The following is a 6,891-nucleotide window of genomic DNA, read 5'->3' on the forward strand; positions in this document are numbered from 1 at the left end:
AAGATATCTTCCTTCTGTTGGTTCATTTCCCAAATGCCTTCAACAGCACAGGCCTGGCCACACTGAAGCCTCAAGCCAGGAACTCAGCTCGAGTCTCCTCCCTGGATGGCAGGGACACAGGTGCTCAAGTCACCCCTGCTACCTACCTTCCATGGTCAGCCTTAGCGGGAAGCAGAGTGGTGGCCCAGCCCTGGCACTCTGAATTGGGGTCTGGTTGTCTCAAGTGGCAGTTCCACTGCTGGGAAAAATGCCTGTCTTTGGTAGTACATTTTATATTTTATGTAACGTAGTTCTATCAGTACTTCTTAAACATTTCAAACCATATTAATTGACTATCGATATAAATCATGAAATATTCAGCTCATTTACACCACACCATTTTCCAAATATGAGTAATTTTTAAATGTTTTACTTATCTTTTACTTATTATACTTTTGAATAATATATCTTTCTTTTTTTAAATGTTTCTTTTCCATGATACAGTTCCATAGGCTCAGAAATCTCTCCTGATCTTTTCTTCGTTAGCCCACACATCTGATTTCATGCCATGGAAAAGGAAGAAATTGGCATCCCTACAGTTCTCCTCACCTTTCCACCCACCATCCCACCTATTAATATTATCAATGTTACATTTGAATTCATTTGTGATAAAATTATCTTTCTTTTGATTCTAAAAATAAAAATTCAATTTATGTCAAGATGTTACGTACTTACGTAGGAAGATAATGTGTCAAAAAAATCAGGCTGTGTCATTATTTATTAGAGAATGAGGTAGAATTCTATAACTTTAAACCAATGAGAAGTTTAAGATCCCATTCTTAGGCACTATGAATTGTTCGCATTCAAACTACATTCTGGTTTTCCTCTTATGATTTTCTTCTACTCAGTTTTGTTTTTCCTGGTATATCTAACAGCTTTTCTTTCTTACTAATTTAGTGCAGTTCCTGTTTTTGCTTTTTGTACAACTTTTTAATGATTATTTGTAACAAGATAGTCCATCCTGTTTTAGTCATTTTGCTTTTCTAATTTGGAAGATTTTGTTTTATATCTACTGTGCACCTGTCTCCTTGATAAAACCCACTCTGTCTTAGAGCTCATTTTCTCCTCTGGTTTTGCTTTCATTTTGTTGCAATAGATCTTCTCATGTCTTCAAGAAGGTCTCCATGGAAGGTGAAATCACACGTTATTTCTGTCCCTGAGAGAAGAATCCTGAGTCAAGTTTTGCTGTGGGTGCGATGTGTTTGGGGACACTGCCGATAATAGCAACCATATACAATACCCAACACCAAATGCAACATTTGTGTGAAATTTTCATTTAGTTGAGTCCAGTTTCTGGAACCCAGGCATAACAACATATTTTTTCCCTATAACAGAGTACAAGACGGAGTTGGAAAGCAGTGAAACTAAAAAGAGACTCGGCAAATTCTCTCACAGGTGATCTTCCTCAGATTTCTAAGATGCTCATTTTCTAAGCGCATGTTCTTAGGATTGGAGGTGGTATACGAGAGAGGCATTCCAAAAGTGGATGAAGAACCAGAAGTTTAAGGGCTAAAACTGGTTGACTGGCTTTAGTCAAATGATTTTTTTTAAGTTTGTAAAAAAATTTAAGATTTATTTATTTTTATTATAGTGTCAGATATACAGAGAGGAGGAGAGACAGAGAGAATATCTTCCATCCTATGATTCACTCCCCAAGTGAACACAACGGCCGGTGTGCGCTGATCCAAAGCCAGGAGCCAGGAACCTCTTCCAGGTCTCCCACGCGGGTGCAGTGTCCCAAGGCTTTGGGCCGTCCTTGACTGCTTTCCCAGGCCACAAGCAGGGAGCTGGATGGGAAGTGGAGCTGCCAGGATTAGAACCGGTGCCCAAATGGGATCTAGGAGCGTTCAAGGCAAGGACTTTAGCCTCTAGGGCATGGTGCAGGGCCCCAGAAAACAATTAGTAATAACATTTCTTAATATTTAAATATTGTTACCTTGTTGTGCTAAATTTTACTACATTCTTCTGAGTTTCGTGGACTGGCCTTAGTTTGATGCTTTGAAAAAAAAATTTCCTCTTCCATGTTACAGCCCGTTACAGGTATAAACATAGCACTAGAGCCCGACAACATAGTGGATTCAAAGATTCTTACGGCTGGAGGAAATCCTAGCCATGGTCTGGTCCAATGCAAGAAACTTCTATTTTCACTAACCTGGTGTTTTTTCAGGCACTCATTTCATTTGTGAATGGCTCCAAACATTCAAAAGCTCTCCCATGTTCAAAGGTACCTCATCGTTTTGATCTGAAATATGCTTTCCAGTTGTGTTTACGTAGAAATCCTCTTGCCATAACACTTGTCCATTATGAAGCAAGTTCAGTTTCAACAATGAAATATTATGAGAGGCTGCCGCACTGAACAAGGCAGGGTTCACACACATACTCTCCGGTCCCTCTCGCATGCCGAGTGCTTGCCTTTCACAGCATTTTCTCTATCGCCTTAGTCTATTTTTTAGTATCAGAGGGAGGAGAGACCTTCTGCGCAAAGCACAGGCAGCAGGAGGGAGTTGTGTGGGTTCAACTAGCGTGTTTGCTTTCTTGGGTAATGTTGACAAGGATGGCAACCGAAGAGTCAGGAGGACCGCACCTAGAATAGGCTTGCGCTGTGATGCCCTCATTCCTTGGAATCCTGCCTGCTGATACGTGGCAATATCAGCACCTCCTGAGATAGGGAAATGTGCCGGGGCTGCTCCTCACTCCCTCACTGTTTCACACCAGAATCACAAGTCTCTAGGCTCGGTGGAATTCATGATAACGGCCAACATCAGAAGCGCCCAGTTGTATCTTCTCTGTGGATAGGTCACAGAGGACTGGCCAGAGGGTGGCTCCTTTTGAGGTACCCAGATTGACAGACTCCAGAGATATGCAAAGATAAAATGCAAACCTTATTTGATCTCCTGATCTTTGTTAGCTTCAAGCTAGTGACACGAATAACTTCATTAGACTCGGAGTCAGGAGAACCTGTCAGGCAATGGCCATGAAAAATTCCTTCAGAACCCAGCGATGTAGGATTATGTGTGGAAGTTTCTGGAAGCCCAGCAAATCTTTCTATCAACTACCCTATCAGGACTCAGGAATTTCTTCGCATTTCAAACCACCGGCAAAAGCAAATTGAGTCCCCATTCATTTTCAGAGACTATACTGGAAAAACATTTGTCTCTTTGGAGCCTGTCTTTGATGTAGGACACAAAATCCTTTTTGGTCCTTTTAAGAGAGGAAAGATTTAACTTTTCTGCTTCTGTTCCAAAGAAAATGAATGCGCCTTTTTCTGTTTCTTTAAAGTCCAGCTGGAACCTGGGAAGAGGGGGAGACCTGAAGCTCCAGCAGGCAGCGTCGTGCACAGAGGCCAGAGCTCAGAGCAGGGTGCTGGCGAGAGCCCAGAGCCAGGTATTTGCCTGGTTGCTGGGTCTGGAAGCAGGACCGGAGCTGAGCCTGCAGGACGTGGAGGCAGCTAGCTTTTCCTTAACCAGGAGGTCTCCTGTCTGCTAGTTTCAGGGCAAAGGCAGTGAATGGGGAAATGCAGGAAAGGAATCAGAAGATGGAGGTGTTGAGAAGGTGTCTCTCCTGTGGAGTGTGCAGAGGAGGCAAGGTGGAGCCTTCTAGGAGTTACACATCCCAAGTGCGCTGCTAGACCTTCCTAGAAATTGACTGTGCACACCTTAGTGTACTGATGAGAAAAACTAAGGTGTCTAGACACCACCCAAACATACAGCTCGTTAGTAGAAATAGGAGTTGAATCCACATCTCACTCTTATCAAGACTAAAAGGTTTGGGATAAAATAAAAGCCCAGTCCTATGCTAAATTTCTGGCATTTTAAGAATCCAGGAGGCCCAGTGCAGTAGCCTAGCAGCTAAAGTCCTCTTCTGGCACCCATATGGGTGCTGGTTCTAATCCCGGCAGCCCCGCTTCCCATCCAGCTCCCTGCTTGTGGCCTGGGAAGCAGTCGAGGATGGGCCCAAAGCCTTGGGCCTCTGCTCCGGCGTGGGAGACCCAGAAGAGGCTCCTGGATTTAAATCAGCTCAGCTCCAGCCGTTGTGGCCTCTTGGGGAGTGAATCAGCAAATGGAAGGTCTTTCCCTCTGTCTCTCCTCTTCTCTGTATATCTGACTTTCCAAAAAAAGAAAGAATCCAGGTACTAGCAAGCAAACAACTGTTAGAAAACACAGTAGAAGATAACAATTCAATGATGCTAAAGAGAAGTTCACAACTAAGGGAACAAAGTGTGAATTCCATGTGTGGTGTCATGCATTTTCTCTTCTGCCAAATCAAATATACTTAATTTGTGTAGAAAATACTGGAACTAGGGCTCGGCAGCATGGCCTAGTGGCTAAGGTCCTCGCCTTGATCCCATATGGCTGCTGGTTCTAATCCCGGCAGCTCCACTTCCTCTCTATCTCTCCTCCTCTCAGTATATCTGACTTTGTAATAAAAATAAAATAAATCTTTAAAAAAAAGAAAATACTGGAATTATTCATTCAAATGTTATCACTGGCTGTTTCTGGGTGTTCCGCCGTTGTGTGTGCTATAGGGAAGAGTTAAAGTATTGTTTTGATGTTTTCCATAGTTCCCAAAGTTTAATTAATGTCTATTACTTTTGGGTTAAAATAGAATAATAATCATGTACTCAAAATAAAAATAGGCAGTAGAGTTGGTTTAGGATTCAAGATGCAAGTTCTTGAATTTCTGCCATGGAGAAGTGATTTCAGAGGGAGAGTCTAATTCCCATAGAAACTTTCTCATGCTTAGGTTCCTTAAATTTGGGTCACCTTTGGGGTCAGCCTTCTCTACAATTTGGATAAGTACCAACCCTTCAGCACCTCTGGCCCATCAGAAAACTGAGCAGTTTTAAGCCAGGAGCAACTATATATATATTATTTTTTCAATCTCTCTTTTTTTTTTCATTTATTTTGGCCTTCTTTAGAAGTGTCTGTTATCGAAACACCCAGAATTTCCAAAAAACATTTTTGAAATGCCACCAAAATAAGATTAAAAAAGTGCTGGACCACAACACATCATGCCTTGGCCATGTGTGAACTCTGATGCAAGATGTAAGAATCAGCCCTAATTAGGGGTTCAGTTTCATTAGAGAATAAGCCAGATTCTGTCCGGTCATAGCCTTCCTCTGGTGCGAGGTCAGTATTGCTGGCTGTTCCAAATGCTTTCCTGTTTATGCAAAGGTGGAGTGCAAGTTTATGTGACTTTTTAAAGCTAGCTTTTCCAAGTAGAAAAAAATTGAGAAGTTAAAATGTTAAACTTTAAAAACTGTTTTTAAAAGTTATAAAAACTGTTTAAAATTTTTATTTATTTGTTACAGATTGATTTTTATTTATGTGAAAGACAGATACAGAGAAAGAGAAAAATCATCCATCTGTTGGTTCACTCCCCAAATGGCCACAAAGGCCACGGCTGAACCTAGCCAAAGCCGAGAGTCAACCTCTCCCATGTGAGTGCTGGAACATAAGTACTTGGGCCATCTTCTGCTGCTTTCCCAGGCACATCAGCAGGGAACTGAATCCAAAGTGGAGCATATGGAACTCGAACTATTGCCCCTATGGAATTCTGGTGCTGCAGGCAGCTCCGTTAACATGCTATGCCACAGCGTCAGCCTAGGATCTCATTTTATATACATGTATAATATGAAAAGTTTGCTGTAAATAATACTCATCTGTGAGAATAAGTAACCCATTTCAGCTGTTTCTCAGGCCTAAAACTCTTGGAATACAACCAAAAGGAAGCAAAATCCTAAAGTCTAGATTCTGTCCAGAAACCACAAGTCAGTGTCTTCTATTTTGCTTTTCCTTAAGGAAAAATAAGATGATCAATGTACTGAGACAACTAATCCAATAGTCAAGGAAAAGCAAAACAGATGTAGAGTAAATGTCCAGGTTACAGACAGAAAAAAAGTCTGATTAAAGTGGTGACTCATTTTTGTCTGTTTCCACAGTCTGAATCTGCTGGTTAACCGTCAGCTCTTCACCACCTGTTCTGCTATTTAAAAAAAAGATACATTTTTCTTCTGACAGGTTTGTTTTCATGTTGATTGGAAAAGCATTCTTGATAAGACAATTAACTTTGTGGCAAAGTTAGGTGCAGAATTGGGTTGTGTGACACTAGGAACAATGAGATTGGTTCGAGTTAAAATTTGGCTTAACTGGAGTAACTCTTCCATTTTTACACCAAAATACGTAGGGCTTCCTCAGACCACTTAGTCCCCAGTATACTCGGAAGAATAAAGAAAAATCCAATGTACCACAAAATATGAACAAAATATGTTTTGCTGTTTCAAAACATGTCTAGGACCAGGAGATTATCCAGCATTCAAATATCCATTTATCCATCCCTTCATCCATCTGTCCACATCTGTTCAACCAACTATCCACTCATCCAGCCACCCATCAAATATTTGTTTAGCTTTACTTCAAGTTTCAGGCACAGCAGTAAGAGTTACAGGAACAACAGTAAACAAGGTTGATTCGTTCTTTGCCCCATGACTTTACAATAAACAAGACAAGACACTGCAGAAATCATTACAATATCATTCTCACTACAAAATGAAAAGTAGTATGCCAATGAAATATGGACTCTAGTGCAAGAAGGAAGACGGGATGGTCAGAGAAAACTTTTGCTGAGATACAGTTTTAGCGAAATCCAGATGTACAAATGCCTCAGACATCTGGATCTTCTTAGTTTGTTTCCTAGTGCTGAATGCTTGGAGAGCCTTGGCTGTGTTGAGAACGAAGGGGGAAGATCCAGGATTAAGATGTTAGCAGTGAACCTGGCATTTGGTTGAAATGGTGTTCCAGAAAGGTTCCAAAGGAACCCACGTACTTTCAGTCGTTCATCAGCACCATACCA

Source organism: Ochotona princeps, chromosome 4 (genome assembly GCF_030435755.1).
Source record: "Ochotona princeps isolate mOchPri1 chromosome 4, mOchPri1.hap1, whole genome shotgun sequence".
NCBI classification, from domain to species: Eukaryota; Metazoa; Chordata; class Mammalia; order Lagomorpha; family Ochotonidae; genus Ochotona; species Ochotona princeps.